This window comes from Xenopus laevis, chromosome 4L (assembly GCF_017654675.1).
Source record: "Xenopus laevis strain J_2021 chromosome 4L, Xenopus_laevis_v10.1, whole genome shotgun sequence".
Taxonomy (NCBI): Eukaryota; Metazoa; Chordata; class Amphibia; order Anura; family Pipidae; genus Xenopus; species Xenopus laevis.
Window position 1 is genome coordinate 146441653 of NC_054377.1, and position 20884 is coordinate 146462536.

Sequence of the window (20884 nt, forward strand, 5' to 3'; positions counted from 1 at the left end):
TCCCTAACCGTCCCTAATTTACATATGCAAATTAGGATTAGGATTTGGTTGGCCAGGCACAAGGAATCGGCCGAATCCTGCTGAAAAAGGCTGAATCCTGAACCAAATCCTGGATTCGCTGCATCCCTATAACAAACCTTTTTAAGATCACCATGATAAGTGAAGTGTTTATATTTTGCTCAGTATTTCCAGCAAGAGACCGATGCAATTAATAATTCCATATCAGTTACAGACATTTAACTAAAAAACCTAATTGAAAAACTACATTTGTTTAGAAAGGGGGCAGTGGTAAATGAAATCCCCAGCCTCGTTAATGAATCATAAAGTCTGCCTGCCAACTTGTTGCTTTTGTATTTATACTTAAAAGAAAAAAAAGAAATCCATATTATTTTCTCTGCATGCTTCCTTACAACCTGCCTATAATTGGAAGGCATTAGTGCAACGCTAGCGAGTCTGGCTGTAATTATGACCACTTCCACCATCTCAAAGCCAGTTCTAAAAATAACATTAACCAGGGCTATGAATCATAAAATGAGAATTTCTTTCATTGCGCAGGCAGCAATTGAAATACTTTATAGGAAGGGTGGGGGCGTCATTAAATAACCTCTGCTGGAGGCGGAAGCTCAAACACTGTAAAACAATCCAGTATTAAATGGGAAGGATGATTTGTCTAGCTGAGAAAGGAAAAAGAACACAAGCTAAGGAAAGAGCATGATATACACACACACACACACACACACACACACACACACACACACACACACACACACACACACACACACACACACACACACACACACACACACACACACACACACACACACACACACACACACACACACACACACACCTTGAACCTTTCCGCACTCCATTCACAAAGATTGACCCAGGTGCTACCAACCATGCTGTAGTATATAATCCTCAAAAAATTGGTGCACACCGGGATTTGGTGCAAAAAGATTAAAAATCCATATTTTATTCAGTACATTAAAAATCGGCCAACGTTTTGGTCTCCATCATAGACCTTTATCAAGACCCAATCAAGGTCTAAGATGGAGACCGAAACGTTGGCCGCTTTTTAATGTCCTAAATAAAAATATGGATTTTTAATTTCTTTTAAACAATCCCGGTGTGCACCACTTTTTTGAGGATTGAACGTCTATCAATTTTCAACCTTTTAACTTTTTTTAACCTGCCTAACTACCAGTTATAAAACAAATATATATATATATATATAATATTTATTTATATATAAATATATATATATATATATATATATATATATATATATATGTTATTTATACACAACAGCTCTTACGAACATAAATAATGATCGATATGTAGAAAGGAAGTTTCAACTCAGTCGTTTTATTATATTTGTAATAAAGTTATATTAAAGGGTTTGTTCACCTTTAAATTAAGTATGATGTAGAGAGTGAGATTCTGAGGCAATTTGCAATTGGTTTTCATTTTTTATTATTTTTGGTTTTTGAGTTATTTAGCTTTTTATTCAGCAGCTCTCCAGTTGGCAATATTAGTAATCTGTTTGTTAGGGTCCAAATTCCCCTAGCAACAATGCACTGATTTGAATAAGAGACTGGAATATGAATAGGAGAGGGACTGAATAGAAAGGGGAGTAATAAAAAGAAGCAATAACAACAATACATTTGTCGCCTTATGGAGCATTTGTTTTTTAGATGGGGTCAGTGACTCCCATAAGGGTCAGAAGAAGACGACATAAAATTCAAAAACTATAAAAAACAAAAAAAGGAAAACCAATTGAAAAGTTGCTTAGAATGGGCCATTCTAATTTCTATACTAAAAGTCAACTTTAAGGTGAACCACCCCTTTAACAGTATAAATCAGATTTACATCTCACAGTTCCTCCCAAACATCCAAAGTATAAATAATTGCTCCTCCTCAGTCAGTTGGCAAAAGCCACAATTACTAAATCAGCCAATCACAGGTAAGGTGAGTGCAACCGACAGAACTTTATGTAAGCGTTACAGTGGCAGGTTATTCTTTTTGCTGTAATTGTTACATTATCGGTAGTTTCCATAAACCCTCTAATACTAGAAGCAATACAATGGCGGCTACCTTTAGCTACAGTTCAAGTGATAACAAATACCTACAGCAGCACTGGATTCCTGGCATGAAATTAGTCCCAGCAGTACCCTTCATTTCTCACGTTAAAACTGATGTTTTAATCTCACTGCAGACCTGATACATTTGCCTGTAGCTCTCGGTGTTCTTCAAGGTGTCGGACTAAGTAAAGGGCAGGGCTTATACTTCTGCACTGCCTGTGTGACTGGGCTTCAGGCGTTCAGACTAAGCATGCACCAAATTCAGGATTCGGTTCAGGATTCAGCTAAATACCAGCACTTATTTTGCAGGATTCAGATTTGACTTTAAAGGAGTTAAAAGGATGTTAAAAATAAGAATGTAACAATGCGTTGTACTCATTTAGATATGGAAGAATTGTGCTTAAAGGAGAAGGAAAGGTTAAAAGTAAGTAAGCTTTATCAGAAAGGTCTATATAAATACACCAGTAAACCCTCAATGTAATGTTGCTCTGAGTCCTCTGTCAAAAGAAACACCACATTTCTTTCCTTCTATTGTGTACTCATGGGCTTCTGTATCAGACTTCCTGTTTTCAGCTTAAACCTCCAGGGCTAGGGCTTGAGCATGCTCAGTTTGCTCCTCTCTCCCTATCCCCCTTCTGTCCCTGCTGTAATCTAAGCTCAGAGCTATGAGTGAGCAGGGAGAGACTAAGGCTGTAACTGATGTCACAGCAAGCTAATATGGCAGTTGCTATCCTGAACAAACAGAGACAGTGTCTACAGTGGTTTACTCCGGTATGCAAAAGCATTCTAAAAAATAAAGACATCCAACTCCAGCATGAAGACAGAATGAAGAGAAACAGATGATGAGAGAGGGATAGTGAAGATAAATTTGATTATTTTGGAAATGGTTCCAAATTTTTAATTGATTATATTTAGAAAACTACTTATTTCAGTAATCTGAATCTTATATTAAATTTTCATTTTTGTGATAGTTCCCCTTTACAGATAATCTGAGCAGGAGCTTCCTTTTAATCCTGATACATTAAAGGGAAACTAAAATCACATGCTTTCAATCTTCTTTTTTTTAAACACCTTCACCTTCTTCTGAAAACAAATTATTAGGCCAAAGGATCGTGCGGTAAGAAAACAAAGGCTGCAAGACCGCAAACACATAACGGGTTATTTTATTCCTGTGGGTCAGAACACAAAAAAGTGGGTCCCTGTGCTGCTACGGGTGGGTATTAATGAGCTCTGTCCATAACGTGACATTTAGCCTGACAAAATAAAATAGTAAAATCTAACCAATATTTGGGCTGCAAAGTTAATTCTCTTTAATTTGGGCCTCAGAAGATGCCCTCAGTAGCTCCCCATACTCTTTTCTGCTGCTGTCACTTACCTGAGCATAGGAACCAGATCACAATATACTGTATATATGAAATATATAAGTCACAATGCAAGACTGTTTTAGTAATTAAAATTACTATTACATGGCAGCTCAGAAACCAGTTCCTTCTGCATTGATATGGAATATTCAGCTGTAGCATCAGCTTTTATGACAAACAAACCCCACATTCTGCTTGTTGATCACTGGCACACAAAAGATGGCCTAACAAAATTCAAGTTGGCTTTGGACAACTCTGAAGGCCTTGATTATTACTGTTAAAGGGCTGCTAAACCTCTGAGTTGGTATTTTGAGTACAATATAAAATGTCTAGTCATATTCTTTTTTAGGCTTTAGCTCTCCTTTAGAAAACACATTACCTTGTTACCTCTAGTTAACATTTCAAAAGGCTTTAAAAAAAAACCCAGTACCCAGTGTTTTTGGTTTAAAATTCCCAAAAAAGAATCTACTACAGGCAGAGGAGAAAGGCAGATGTTTACCAACAACACATACCGAGTCATTTAATGAATCAGGTTCCTATGAGAAAGCACAACAGCATTGATTATCCCAATCAGGACTCGTCTGCCAGCTTCTGGCCAACTGGCTTTTCATTCTGCTAAAGATGAATGCAGCCTTTTAATATTTTCATGTGTTCAGGGAGAACTGTGAACATCTGCTTTGTCAATTAGGTTTCTGCAAAGGAGGTCAAAATCAAATTATTACCCAAGGAAGTCATTTTTACTCCACGAAGCAAATGTGTTAGCAACCGGAAAGGCTTGCAGAGACGGTAAGACACTATAAGGGCAGACTCTGAACACTACTTGCCCCACATGGTGATATTCCAAAGATGACATCTGCCACAAGGGGGCGACATTTTGGCCAGTTATCTACTGTATATCCTGTGCTTGAATGACTGCCCCCATGCATACATATCCATTTGTTTATATAAACTATAGTAGTACTTATCTGTTATCTACTGTGTATCCTGTGCTTGAATGGCTGCCCCCATGACTGCACAGCAGCTTGTTTATATAAACTATAGTAGTACTTATCTGTTATCTACTGTGTATCCTGTGCTTGAATGGCTGCCCCCATGGCTACACAGCAGCTTATTTATATAAACTATAGTAGTACTTATCTGTTATCTACTGTGTATCCTGTGCTTGAATGGCTGCCCCCATGGCTACACAGCAACTTGTTTATATAAACTATAGTAGTACTTATCTGTTATCTACTGTGTATCCTGTGCTTGAATGGCTGCTCCCATGGGTACACAGCAGCTTATTTATATAAACTATAGTAGTACTTATCTGTTATCTACTGTGTATCCTGTGCTTGAATAGCTGCCCCCCATCAATACAAAGCAACTTGTTTATATAAGATATAGTAGTACTTATCTGTTATCTACTCTCTGTATTGTGCTTGAATGGCTGCCCCCATGGCTACACAGCAACTTGTTTATATAAACTATAGTAGTACTTATCTGTTATCTACTGTGTATCCTGTGCTTGAATGGCTGCTCCCATGGGTACACAGCAGCTTATTTATATAAGCTATAGTAGTACTTATCTGTTATCTACTGTGTATCCTGTGCTTGAATGGCTGCCCCCATGACTGCACAGCAGCTTGTTTATATAAACTATTGTAGTACCTATCTGTTAACTACTGTGTATCCTGTGCTTGTATGGCTGCCCCCATGACTGCACAGCAGCTTGTTTATATAAACTATAGTAGTACTTATCTGTTATCTACTGTGTATCCTGTGCTTGAATAGCTGCCCCCATGGGTACACAGCAGCTTGTTTATATAAACTATAGTAGTACTTATCTGTTATCTACTGTGTATCCTGTGCTTGAATGGCTGCCCCCCATGACTACACAGCAACTTGTTTATATAAACTATAGTAGTACTATCTGTTATCTACTCTCTATCCTGTGCTTGAATGGCTGCCCCCGTGACTACAAAGCAACTTGTTTATATAAACTATAGTAGTACTTATCTGTTATCTACTGTGTATCCTGTGCTTGAATGGCAGCCCCCATGGCTACATAGCAGATTGTTTATATAAACTAGCCTCTCTGCAAACATAACTTTTATCAATGCAGGGCAACAGAACATTATATTTGAATTACTTTAAAACACTTTAATTTGTTGATGTTACTGTTCCTTTAAGGCTAGGGCCATAGGGTGAATTTATTCTTTACCCATCACCCTCTTCTGTGAGATATGAGCAATATAAAGTATAGAAATTGCAAAGAAGCTAATATTCAATAAACGTGCAATTGCATGGGTGGGGGGCATACGGACATCACTAAAAGACTCATTTTGATGGGCTGCGATTAATTGTATCACTCACAACTCAAAACCTTGTAAAAACATCATCCCTTATGGATTTAGTGACAAAGTCATAGAGCCTTTTTGTACAGCTATGGGTATTGTAGATTTTGAGCCAACAGTCTTGCCTTTGCTTTATGAAATGGATTCTACATACTCAGGACCAAGACATAGGGCTGAGCTAGCTCAATTTGTATTTAAGAAAAAAAATAAACACTCAAAAACTAGTGAAGGCTGCATGTTTTTAAACCCTTGTCCTAAAAAATTTCCGAGTCGTAGTCAACAACATACAGACACAATATACTTCACAGGAAGAGTCTGTATAAAATTTTTAAAAAACACAGTATTAATTTTATTTTTTTACTTTTTTGAAATACCAGGTAAAGTTGCTGAACCGTGTTAGCCAGTTAAAATGTTATAGGGAAACCCTTTTGAAATAAAAAATAACAAAAGTGGTATAAAGGTGATACCTTTATTGGCTAACTAATATAATCATAGCAAGCTTTCAGAACATTTGAGTTCCTTTTTCAAACTGATTACAATGAAGCTGTGCTGTTCTCTGGTATATATATATATATATATATATATATATATATATATATATATATATATATATATATATATATATATATATATATTTGAAATGCCAGTAATACCTTGGCTGTTGCCAGATGCTTTTGGTGAAACCATTCCCATTATCGGAAATGAAAAACATGATTCATCTTCAAGTAGGGATGCACCGAATCCAGGATTCTGTTTGGGATTCTGCCCAGCTGAACCGAAACTGAATCTGCATATGCAAATTAGGGTCGGGGAGGGAAATCATGTGATTTTTTTGTCACAATACAAGGAAGTAAAAATTTTTTCACTTCCCACCCCTAATTTGTATATGCAAAATTCGGATTCAGTTTGGTATTCGGCCGATTCGGGGGTTTGTCCAATCCAAAATAGTGGATTCGGTGCATCCGGATCTTTATGTGCCATTCATTAATCAGTACCAGATATTAAACTAGGGATGCACCAAGTCTACGATTCGACCTTTTTCAGCAAGATGTGGATTTGGCCGAATCTTTCTATTTTGCATATGCAAATAGTGGATATAGCGCATCCCTATATTAAACATTGTTGGCAGGCAACCATGTTTTCTTTCCCTGAATTTCTGATAGAGTACAGCTATGGGGCCACTTATCCAGAATGCTCATGACCAGGAGTTTTGCGGATAAGGGATATTTCTGTAACTTGGATCTCCACAGTCTACAAAAAATCAATTCGACATTAATTAAACCCACTAGGTTTGTTTTGCTTCCAATACGGATTACTTTTATTTTAGTTGGGATCTACTACAAGGTACTGTTTTATTATTATAGATAAAAAGGAAATAATATAATTATTCGATTAAAATTGAGTCTATGGGAAATTCTGAGCTTTATGGATAACGGGTTTCCAGATAAAGCAACCCATACCTGTACAGGATATTGATAGATATGGGTAAGAGGGAAGTGCACTATATGCAGCCCGTCTTGAAAGTGAATTTGTCTACATTTTTGCAAAGCTTTGGTTGCCAGGAGACGTCATTTCAACACAACGAGAGAACAAAAAGAGAACTATTATTTTGTATTGTATATACAGTCTGCCACAAATGATACGAATGTAAAATCTGCCACAAAATAATATTTTGAAGCCAAAGGATAATCTAAACTTTGTTAAACATAATAACCCACAGATTTGAGCTGCAGTCAGTTCTTAGTTGTTAGATAAGACTTAATAATGGCACAAATCTTGAAAGAATTGTTCTGAAAAAGAACTTTCAGTTTCCAATTTATACAGGTATGAGACCTGTCACCCAGAATGCCTGGGACCCGGCATTTTCCGGATAGCTGATCTTCCCGTAATTTGGATCTTCATACCTTAAGGGTGTTATTTATTGAAATCAAATTTATCTGGTCACAAAAACTCATGTATCAGTCAATGGGAGATGTCCCTATCCCCATTTGAAGATATCGTGGTTTACGCTGGGTTTAGCACGATAATCCGATAAATTTGGGGTTTTACGGCAATTCGGGAAAAAAGTCCAAAAAATAACACGATTCAGGGATTTCGCTCAATTTTATCGTTTTTTTTTTACCCAATCAGATTTATTTGAGTTATATAATAATAGTAATAATAATAAGGCAAAATCAGTCATGGGAGTTTGCCCGACATTTTTTTTATTTCAATTATTAGATAAATTTGGATTTTAGTAAATAACCCCCTAAATCTACTAGAAAACCATTTTAACATTGAATAAACCCAATAGGCTGGTTTTGCTTCCAATAAGGATTAATTATTATATTAGTTGGGATCAAGTACATGCTACTGTTTTATTATTACACAGAAAAAGGAAATCATTTTTTAGAAATGTGGATTAGTTGGATAAAATGGAGTCCATGGGAGACAACCTTCCTGTAATTTGGAGCCTTTTGGATAACGGATCCCATGTAATTCTAATATTCTGGCCCATGGGTTAGCCCAAAAAGTGAACTAAACATTTTTTTAAACGTATGCTATTATCCTAATAATTTTGGTCCAATACTTATGTGTTCTTTACCAAACAGAATAAACCACTCACTGTATTTACTGGCTGCAAATGTCTGTCCATATGTACACAAAAAAGGCTATTGACAGCTTATGATACATGGACATGATATTCATAAATCAGAGAAGAAAATACTTACCTAGATGCAAAAAACATGCAATATAATTACATGCTACGGGTTTCACCAACTTTACCATCCCAGTTTTTTAAAGGGAAACTATTGCAAAAATGAAAATTTAATACAAGCTTCGGCATACTGAAATAAGAAACTTTCGAAATGCAATCAATTAAATATGTACTGTTTCTGAAATAATCAATTTCATTTTCACTATTCCTCTCTCAGCATCTGTTTCTCTTCATTCTGTCTTCTTGCAGGAGTTGGGTGTCTGAAATATATTGATCATTTTGCCAAGAAGATCTATTAAAATCACCAGACATCATGTCTCTCTACATGCAGGATTTGTGCAAAAGGCAGTTATTTTATTAGATTTTGTTTGTACTGGAATCAGTTACTTGAGTGAGCTTTAATACCTCTGCTAGGCAAAAGGAGCCCCCTATAAGATATATTGGATCTAACTGTCAATTACTATCTGACACCCAACTGCTGCATGAAGACAGAATTAAGAGCAACAGATGGGATAGTGAACATAAACTTGATTATTTCAGACATGATGCAGAATATTTAATTGATTGTAGAGGGGGGTCAGCTGGTTGATGAAAACAAAATAAAAGCGCAGATTCTGAACTCGTATTTTTCATCTGTCTACACAAATGAAGAACCAGTAAGTGAAGGTTTCCTTCTTAACACTCCCAATTCTAGTAATACAACTAATGATGCATGGTTCACACATGAAGAAATTCAAAAGAGACTTGAACATGTTAAGATTAACAAAGGTCCAGGGCCAGATGGTATTCATCCCAGGGTAATTAGCGAGCTTAGCTCTGTGATTGCCAAACCTCTTTACTTAATTTTTCAGGATTCATTGAGATCTGGCATAGTGCCGAGAGACTGGCGAATTGCTAATGTGGTGCCTCTATTCAAAAAAGGATCCCGTTCTCAGCCTCAAAACTATAGGCCAGTTAGTCTGACGTCAGTATTAGGAAAGCTTTTCGAAGGGTTAATAAAGGATAAGATACTGGACTTCATAGCAAATCATAATACTATGAGTTTGTGCCAGCATGGTTTTATGCGCAATAGATCTTGCCAGACTAACTTAATTTCTTTTTACGAGAATGTAAGTAGAGACCTCGATTCTGGGATGGCAGTGGATGTGATTTACTTAGACTTTGCTAAAGCATTTGATACAGTGCCACACAAAAGGTTACTGGTTAAATTAAGGAATGTTGGCCTGGAACATAGTATTTGTACCTGGATAGAGAACTGGCTAAAAGATAGACTACAAAGAGTGGTGGTAAATGGAACATTTTCTAATTGGACCAGTGTTGTTAGTGGAGTACCGCAGGGCTCTGTACTAGGTCCCTTGCTTTTCAACTTGTTTATTAATGACCTGGAGGTGGCCATTGAAAGTACTGTTTCTATTTTTGCAGATGATACTAAATTGTGCAGAACTATAGGTTCCATGCAGGATGCTGCCACTTTGCACAGTGATTTGTCTAAACTGGAAAACTGGGCAGCAAACTGGAAAATGAGGTTCAACGTTGATAAATGCAAGTTATACACTAAATGGCAATGTGTTGGGAGTTTCCTTAAATGAAAAGGATCTAGGGGTCTTTGTAGATAACACGTTGTCTAATACTGGGCAGTGTCATTCTGTGACTACTAAAGCAAATAAAGTTCTGTCTTGCATAAAAAAGGGCATTAACTCAAGGGATGAAAACATAATTATGCCTCTTTATAGGTCCCTGGTAAGGCCTCATCTGGAGTATGGGGGCAGTTTTGGACTCCAGTCCTTAAGAGGGATATAAATGAGCTGGAGAGAGTGCAGAGACTAAGTGCAACTAAATTGGTTAGAGGGACGGAAGACTTAAATTATGAGGGTAGACTGTCAAGGTTGGGGTTGTTTTCTCTGGAAAAAAGGCGCTTGTGAGGGGACATGATTAGACTTTAAAAGTACATTAGAGGACATTATAGACAAATGGCAGGGGACCTTTTTACCCATAAAGTGGATCACCGTACCAGAGGCCACCCCTTTAGACTAGAAGAAAAGAACTTTCATTTGAAGCAACGTAGGGGGTTCTTCACAGTCAGGACAGTGAGGTTGTGGAATGCACTGCCGGGTGATGTTGTGATGCTGATTCAGTTAATGACTATAAGAATGGCTTGGATGATTTTTTGGACAGACATAATATCAAAGGCTATTGTGATACTAAACTCTATAGTTAGTATAGATATGGGTATATAGAATTTTTATTAAAAGTAGGGAGGGGTGTGTGTGTATGGATGCTGGGTTTTCATTTGGAGGGGTTGAACTTGATGGACTTTGTCTTTTTTCAACCCAATTTAACTATGTAACTATGTATTTAGAAAGTTTCTTATTTTGGTATGCTAAAGATTATATTACATTTTAAGTTCACGATAGATCCCATATAAATATGTCCAATGGCTTATGAAACAGTGAAGTAGTCTAATATTTCAAAATACTCTGAAGCGTAATTTATAGTTCAATCCCACCCTTGGGCAACAGCATCAAAATCTTGGTACAATTATAACAGATCCACATTTGCAAAGGAGCAAATCCCACCAAAACTGTGACTAATGAATGTACAGACAAGACAACTCATAGACAAGACAATTCATAGACAAGACTAGAGCCAATTCAGATACATAGCTTTAAAAACAGTTTAGTCCCTGAACAACGCTGGTACACAGCAGCCCTATGCCCTGTGTTTGCTCATATAAACTAAAGCTGGGCAGGGACTTTGCCCTTTAAATATTAAAGGTTATCAGGGTCCTATTTGCTATATGACCGTAAAGTGGTCAGCAACAGGCAGGGGCTATATAGTGTAAATACATAAAATGAATAAAAGGTCAAAACTAATGTTTTTCTGGGAATTGATATAAACCCAACGACTCAGGTGTAGAATCCGCTAGCAAAGTCACGGTTAAAATTTCCTTGCAAAAGCAGAGTAGAGGCAAGTCCATAGAGAGTACAGAAAATAGCAGCAAGAACTCATAATTATAAATACAAATATAGAAAAGGAAGGCGCTCGGTAAGCTACGACCTCATAACGAATGGTTTAAAGCAACAACATGGCAGCTCCCAGTCATGTATTTAAAAATATATTTATAAAAAAAAAAAACAGAATATTCTGAATACATTAACACCAAAAAATGAAAGTGTTTTAAAGTAATGAAAATATCATGTACTGTTGCCCTGCACTGGTAAAACTGGTGTGTTTGCTTCAGAAACACTACTATAGTTCAATAAGCTGCTGTTAAGCAATGGTGGCAGCCATTCAAGCACAGGATACACAGTAGATAACAGATAAGTACTACTGTAGTTTATATAAACAAGCTCCTGTGTAGCCATGGGGGCAGCCATTCAAGCACAGGATATACAGAACATAACAGATAAGTACTACTATAGTTCATATAAATAAGCTGCTGTGAAGCAATGGCGGAAATTTAAAAAAGTCTATATGGCACAGGTTAAATAGTGGATAACAGATAACACCATTATGTTCTACAGAGTTTATCTGCTATCTGCTGTGTAATCTGAGCCTTTTCTCCTTTGAATGGCTGCCCCCATTGCTACAGAGCAGCTTATTAATATTAGGGATGCACCGAATCCAGGATTCGGCTGAACCGAATCCTTATTTGCATATGCAAATTAGGGATGGGGAGGGAAATCGCGTGACTTTTTGTCACAAAACAAAGGAAGTAAAAATATTTTCCCTTTCCACCACTTATTTGCATATGAAAATTAGGATTTGGATTCGGTTAGGTATTCGGCCAAATCTTTTACGAAGGATTCGGGGGTTCGGCCAAATCCAAAATAGTGGATTTGGTGCATCCCTAATTTATATAAACAAAAATACTGTTTCTGAAGCAAACACACCAGTTTTACCAGTGCAGGGCAATACCGCATTATATTTTTATTACTTTAAACCACTTTCATTTTCGGATTTTACTGTTCCTTTAAGACATCCTTCTATACATTACTGCTTGATGCTTTTCAAGAAAATACATGAGGAATTTGCAGCATTAAAGCAGGCAGTGATTTCAAAGCTTCTGTTGATCCCTGTGGGCAACAAGCTCTGGCATTGTGCTTTTCAAATCAGGCTCAAGGATGGAGAGGCAGGTGTTAGACCAATAGGCAGAGAGATAAAATTTTTCCAAGATGGTGACCCCCTGTGACAGGTTTGAAGTCCTTTATTTGCCCTTATGTTAAACTATGCATCCTACATTGTAGGGATAATACTGGGAGGCCCATTTATCAAATTCGAATGGGAGGTTATTTAAGAAAAAATTAGAACGTCTAAAACTCAAATCGAATTAGACTAAACTCAAATCTCCAAAAAAACCTTGAATGTCAGGAAGGCTATTAACATCTTCAAATAAGTCACTGGACCTCTGCCATTGACTTCTACATATACTCGGCAGGTTTTAGGTGGCGAATAGTCAAATTGTTCCCTGGGTCAAGGTTTGATAAATCTCGAATTTTAGAATCTGTGGTCACACATGGGTTAACACACTCAACTGAGAAATGGATGTGGTTTGGTGATGGGTCCCTGGTGGGTGAGTCTATAAAACATTATTCATTTGTAACCACCACCTAATGGTTTTAAAAATTAGTGGTGAGCACAACTTCCCCTTGTTTGTTATAGTTATACAGGAGCAGTGACCAGCTCCATGTTGTAGCTCCCACCCTTCCCAGCTATAGTCAGGTGATCCCACTGGTGTCTAATAAAAGGGCAGCCAAGTTTGGGAGTTTTACTTTGAAAGCAGCAAGTAAGTTGCAGGTAAAACTTAGTCCCTTTGTAAAATGTATAATTGAGCGTAGGACTGGCCAGATATGGGATGACTTTGACATAGTTGTTCATCTTAAATATATTGCAATATATGGACAAACAATCCCTGTTTTGTTTAAAGGGTAAGGCATTTTTTAGTAGCAATATGCACAAAATGTCTCTGTCTTAAATATATTGATAATGGGTTGAGTGCAGAGGACTCTTGTATTTGTCTATATGTATTTTGTGGTCACAGCCTCTTTGGCTAGGATTCTGTCTTTGTCAGCAGTATTCGGATTCTGAACCCTTCTGCCCGGCCAAACCGAATCCGAATTTAGGGGCGGGAGGGAAATTGTGTGACTTTTTGTCATGAAACAAGGAAGTTAAAAAGGTTACCCTCCTTCCCATCCCTAATTTGCATATGCAAATTAGGATTTGGATTAGGTTAGTTATTCGGCCGAAATCCGCAATGGATTCAGGAGTTCGGCTGAATCCAAAATAGTGGATTCGGTGCATCCCTATGGTAAATAAAGTGACATAGTACCGCACTCAACGGGAATATTTTTTTTTTTTTTAATAAATCTTGATTTTTTTCAAAAGTATTCCCGTTGAGTGCGGTACAATGTCACTTTGTGTATATAGATATATATATCTATATATATAGTGAATAAAGTACCCCCTCTTATAAAATATAAGGATATTATAAGTTACGAGGCGTTTCATAACCATATAAAAACACGAGGCCGAAGCCCGAGTGTTTTTATACGGGTCATGGAACTCCGAGGTAACTTCTAATATCCTCATATTTTGCAACTGGGGGTACTTTATTTATTATAATACACAAGTTTCAGTGAGTCATGTGATAGAAATGACATCAGAACTCTCCGTTTATAACTGATGACATCAGAACTCACCGTTTATAAGGATATAATTTACAAGATATTCATGGCTTTTGTGTATTATATATATATATATATATATATATATATATATATATATATATATATATATATATATATATATATATATATATATATATATATATATATATATATATATATATATATATATGCCATTCATCAATAGAAGTGGCTATAGTGTTTCACTGGTGACCAAACAAAGGGCTGTTTGTAAGAAGCAACAATAGGGAATGTTTTAAGAAAGAAGAAAAGGTAGTAAACCCCCCACACTCTTCAACACCATCCAATTCTTATTCAGTTTACTAACAAGGTGCTGCATGCCAATAAATAGCACTAGTGATTTTTAAACCAATTCTCATTAACTTATCGAATCACCGACAGCCTGAGGTTGCATTTTGATCAGCACTAGCACTTTTTATTTCGTTATTAATTTATTGGTATATGATAGAAGCTTTTTTTTTAAAAAAAAAAAAACATTTTATTTCATTAATGAACTTATTTATATATGGCATCTAACCAATTTGGAATGCTATACTTGCAGTAGTGAGACAACGTAAATGAATTTAGCACGGGCCCTTTAATTAGTTGAATTTTATTGTGGAACCATTTCAATCAATCACAACAATTCATAAATTATACTAATAATTAATTTAGCACTTTATATGTTGATGGGTATTAATTAGCACATAGCACCTTGTCAGTAAACAGTGAATAAGAATTGGATGGTGTTGGAAAGTGTGGGGGGTTTACTATCTTTTCTTCTTTCTTAAAATAATTCAAATCAAGTACCAGTAATTCATACCTCCTCCTCTCAGAGAAAGTGAGTTCTGGGAAACTAGCAAGGATCCTCTCTCTTTCCTTCAACAATAGGGAATGTTCATTGCTGCTGAAGGGGAAACATATGGGCAGCTTCACTTGGCTTCTGTCCTCTCTCACATCTGAAGAACAAGTGAAACAATTAATCACACGTCTCACAAAGCATCCTGTGAATCGTCTGTAATACACAAGACAATACAGCAGTCTGATGCAATGTTAGGAAGTCACTTATCCATTCATCTGTTGTAGGAAAAGATTGAATTAGCAACAGTGTAACATTGCCGCCTTATAAAGACAACTTGTAACACAAGCAGAGACAGCAGAGGAGCAGATTCTGAGAGTTATAGCCCTAGCCGGGAGTGCTGCAGGTTGCCCAGCCCAGAGCAGTGATCTACATACAACCTGTGGCAATCCAGATGTTAAACTGTAACTCTCTGCATCGCCAGACTGCTGATGCTTTTAGTGAATCTATGGAAATAATAAAGCAATGAGAGCTGTAAAATTGTTGTGCTGTCGTTCAACATCAGACGTACTTTTATAATGACTTTGGGATATGGGATATGTTCTGGTCATAAAACCTTTGTATGACCTTTAAGGACAAGGAAAGTTAAACTAAAGAAGTAGCTAGAAATGTTGTACATTATGTTTTGGGCTTCTGTACCAGCCCAAGGCAACCACAGCCCTTTAGCAGTAAAGACGTGTGTCTCCAAAGATGCCCCAGTAGCTCCCCATCTTCTTTTCTGCCGATTCACTGCACATGCTCTGTGCTGCTGTCACTTACTGAGCTTAGGAATCACACACAGAATATACATGTCACAGTATAAGGCTGATTAGCAATTAATATGGAAAATGACTACATGGCAGCACAGAAACCAGTGCAATTAACATCAGAATTTAATAATCAGCAAACCTGTAACATCATCTTATATTCCAGCCAGGGAAGCTCATTTTCTGCTGGATAATTAGTGACGAGCCCTAAGCTTAGCTTCTCAACAGCCAATCAGAGCCCACTGAGCATGTGAGTGTCACAGACACTTTCCAAGATGGTGACCCCCTGTGACAAGTTTGAAGTCCTGGATCATTGCTGCTAATGACAAGCTAAAAATTATAGCTGTTTCAATAAGTTCAAACATGGCATTTTTAGCACTATTTATTTTTAGGGTTTAGTTCTCCTTTAAAGGGGTGGTTCACTTTTAACTTTTAGAATGTTATAGAATGGTCAATTCCAGGCAACTTTTCATGTGGTCTTCATTATTTATTTATAATTTTTTCATTATTTTCCTTTTTCTTATGACTCTTTTCAGCTTTCCAATAGGGTCACTGACCCCGTGTAAAAAACAAATGTTTTGTAAAGCTATACATCATCAGAACAGCCTCCAAAGACCTAGTGTCTAAATCAATTGTTGACCCCAGGGCCCGATTTGGCCTTCATATGGCTGACCAGGTAGGGCCCAGATATGACCTCGCCAAACGAAAGAATCTGGCCGTGTATGGCTTGCTTTAGTTGATCTGGTAAAAATTTTGTGATTCATATTACATTATCAAATCTTTAAATTATAATTCAACTGGTCACAGCCAAAATGTGGTCAGCCCCTGGCTTAGTCTGGCATAACATTTTGGCTGTGACTAGATAAATGGATCAATAAAAAAATATTCAATACACAATTGTTTAAGTACTGTACATGGAGATAGCATAAAACTATACCGAGTTGGGTATTTGCCTGGTACAATTCAGAAGAAGCAGCCCTCAAGTCTGCTTGTAGCCTGTACAGAGAGACAAAGGTACAGGTATGGGACCTGTTATCCAGAATGCTTGGAACCTGGGGTTTTCTGGATAACGGATCTTTCTGCAATTTGGATTTTCAACCCGTACGTCTACTAGAAAATCATGTAAACATTAAATAAACCAAATAGGCTGGTTTTGCTTCCAATAAGGATTCATTCTATCTTAGTTGAGGATCAAGTAAAAGCGACTGTTTTATTATTACAAAGAAAAAGGAATTAATTTAAAAAAAAATTGGATTATTTAAATAAAATGGAGTCTATGACCTTTCCTTAATTTGTAGCTTTCAGGATAATGGGTTTCCAGATAACGGATCCCATGCCTGTACCCTAAAAAATATATTTTAATAAATGTGCACATTATAAAGGATTCAAAAGCTCACTAGAGCATTTTCAGGGTGAAAACCAATTAGCAACAGTTAAAAAATTAACAGCGGCCTGGTTTTTTTTTTTTTTTATTTGAAAATTAACTCAGTCTATGAAACAGGATTTCTCAATCCATGTGGTGTTCCTCTAGAAAACCTACTCTGTAATAAGCGTAACCATGATCACTGCAGGAAGACGCCGGTGGTTGCAAACTCTGTGGTCTTGATCTCCCCTGTGGGAATTAAATGCGTAGCATCCAACATGCGATCACGGTTTCTCTTATTTGCGATCAGTAACATTTGCAGCTCGTGGCTGTGGCTGTTAAGGAAGCACGAGTCCCCGGTGTCTATTGGAGATGAATGTAAGTGTCCTGACTGCTCAATGGGGAAAATCCTGATAGCTGGATGTCTCTGCACGAGAAAGAGACATGTCTCATCTGGGACAAGTTAGATTTTTTTTAATGGTTTTCTTACTTCAAACTTTAAAGGCATCCTTGACCCAAAACAGTTTTTTGCATAATGAAATAAAATTGTCTGTCTACTCAACTTTCCAATACACTTGAATGACGCATTTTCAGTGGTTTCAAAGTTAAATTGAAAGCAGTGCTTGATTATTCCTTCCTGTTTTCTGGCTCTGACTATTGAAACAAATTAGAAGTCGGTTATCCTCCATTCTGCTTCCTTATTTAAACAGCCAGACAGATACTGAATTACCTTCAAAAAATAACTTTAAAACCAAAGAGAACAATTGTACTCAATGTATATGGAAAGTTGCTCAGAATGACAATTATTTTGTGTAGATAACCCTTTTGCAATAGTTTTATCCCTGGACTATTCAATATCCTGACATTCAACACTGGCCTGTGTCTGAAACCTCTAGACAATAAATATGTATTAATATCATAGAAAACATGCCAACCAATCTTAAAGGGGTTGTTCACCTCTGAGTTAACTTTTAGGGGGTTATTTATCAGAGGTCGAGTGTTAAGAGTTTTTTATACCTCAAATGAATGGTTTTTGAGTGCTTTAGCTTTTTATTCAGCAGCTCTCCAGTGAGCAGTTACAGCAATCTTGTTGCTAGGGTTCAACTTACCCTAGCAACCATGCATTGATTTGAATAAGAAACTGGAATATGAATAGGAGAGGCCTGAATAAAAAGATGTGTAATAAAAAGTAGCAATAACAATACATTTGTAGCCTGTAACTGTAATTCTGGAAGAGCCACACAGTGCCATGAGATTCATTATAATGAACCATTTTAAGGACCACAGCAGGTCCGGACTGAGAATGAAAATAGGCCCTGGCATTTCAGGTACACAGAGGCCCAATCAGCCCACACAGAGGCCCAAACAGCCTCCACTAGCCCACTAAATAGTGACTTTCTATGGGACCTTATAGCAGCCCCTCTGGCATTTGCCAGAACCCACAGATTGCCAGTCCGGGCCTGGACCACAGCATACGGCAGCCTTGTCTACAACGCACCTCTTCTGACTCTCCTGCACTCTTAGCATCACAGGTATGATGTAATATGCTAATGCTAATTTTTTTCTTAATGTACTTTCAGGGAAGGACATAGAAATATACCAATAATGCTACCCAAAAGTCAACTTTCCTTCCTAAATTATCAATTTTTCACTAAACTATATGAGGTTTGTGTGTATATAGGCTAAGTGCAACTACACCAACACTGTCTGATGTCAGGGCTCACGGATTAACCAATTTTCCCAACTTGGTGTGTGAATCATCTTGACCCAATAAAGAAAAACACAAGTTCTTCTTCTGAGGGCAACTGCCTCGCAAAGAGCAACACCACCCACATCATATACTTCAATGTGGTTTGCTCTTTACCATATATATATATATATATATATATATAAAAATATATATCACATTTACTCACTAATCTGCACTCCACCTACATGGGCCGTCATGGCTGGCACACTTTTAACAAGTTAGCAGTGACTGGTGCAACAATTTCCAAATACCCTGTATACCACATGGATCCAAAAATATGTTTTAGCTTCCTGCAGCATCTATCTGTGACCAATTTTGACCTCCTATCATACAACAGAGGTACAGAAAATCTGCTGCAGAATGCACGGACAATTAAGACTGGCTTACATATAATGAAGTGTACATAAACACACACATAATGCATAGAAATTAAACATAGTAAATCATGCTGAAAATACACAGTTACATCAAGGTCAACCCTTCACTATAATAATAAGCTTCTAGTCCAGAGATGGACAACCTGCAACCTTTTAGATATTGTTGCACTGCAAAGCTCAGCACGCCAATGTCAGTCAAAAGAAGGTAGCTGCAGTTAAACCATCCCTGATCCAAAGGAAGGAGAATAAACCGAAACCAAAGGAAAAGATAAATATATATATATATGTAATAAATCATACTAAATGTATATTTTCTCATTTGTTAAAAAAACATACAGATATATGTGCACAAAGCCATATTCACGTGGGCAGCCACACAAATAAAAAAGAGATGATATTTAAACATGTACATAGATAGAAACACACATACTGATTAATTTCCGAATAGAGGTTCAATATAAATATGTATGAATTCATGTTACAAGCTTGAGCCCTTTACATTTCATGAGATGTGTGTATATGTACAGACACAAATATAGCTGGCTGTCAGCAAACCAAAAGATATATTTTCATACACAAAGACAGAGTTATTCCGAGTAATCTCCCCACAATTATTCGTACTATGTTGATTGGTCATTAAGTCAGTCGTACAGGTTAGAAAATTTCCGACCGATAATGATAATATCTCTGCATGTATTGTCTGACTATATTCATGGGTGATTGTCACTATTATTTCCGGGACAAAACTTTCGCACTATTGTTTTCTGTCAATTAATGGCCATAACAATGTCTAATTTGTTCCTACTTTAATCCTACAATTTAAATCCGAAAGTTAGTTTTAGATTGTTGCATTATAAAGTATATATTGGGATCTTGACATTTGCCGTTCTGGGAATAAAATCTGACTGTGAATGGCCAGTTTTAGGGGTGTCTGGCCCCCTGTACACAGCAGTAAGGTTCAGCCTCTAATCTACTGTCATTCTTTGCGTAAATCCTGAGATGTCCAACCTACGACAACCCCTCAACTTCCCAGCAAAATTGAACTGGGGCCTGCGAATCACAGGTTAAACACTCTAGTATATAAACCGCCCCCCTCCCAAATACCCCAGGGCAAATGCCCTCTCTGCCCTACCCCAAAACAAACCCTGCTCTTACATAAATATACCCACAGAGATAGATAGTACATGTTGCCAATTTACAATATTATATATATGAGCAGATATCTAAACAGTACTAATTCCTTACACATGAAAACAATATATATAGCACACACATTTATATTCTACGCAAGATACATTTAGAAGGAGAATGAGAGCAGTCCTACACTCCTACAGCTCCTGTGCAATATTTCTGATTAGTAGCACCTAAATAATGAGTAAGGGCTATATCAGTATAATGAGGAATGGGGAGTATTAGTATAAAGGAATGGTGGTTCTAGATTGAATGGGGGAGTAATAGTAAAAAGCAGGCGTCCCCAACCTTTTTCAGCCATGAGCCACATTCAATTGTAAAATTAGTTGGGGAGCAACACAAGCATGAAAAAGTTCCTTGGGGTGCCATATAAGGGCTGTGACTGGCTATTTGGTAGCCCCTATGTGGACTGGCAGCCTACAAGAGACTCTACTT

At 37.1% G+C, this 20884-nt stretch overlaps 1 protein-coding gene across 2 annotated transcripts in view; it reads right to left on the bottom strand.

Annotated features, from left to right (window-relative positions):
- The window catches only part of atxn7.L (ataxin 7 L homeolog), a 119140-nt gene that overhangs the window by 97404 nt on the left and 852 nt on the right, over positions 1 to 20884 (bottom strand). The window contains exon 2 of one of the 2 annotated variants that reach the window (XM_018256714.2): positions 14987 to 15122. The exons of the other annotated variant lie outside the window; for it this stretch is intronic. The gene's annotated coding sequence lies outside the window, so the exon portion shown is untranslated. The remainder of the gene's footprint in view (positions 1 to 14986; positions 15123 to 20884) is intronic. 2 annotated transcript variants of the gene reach the window in all.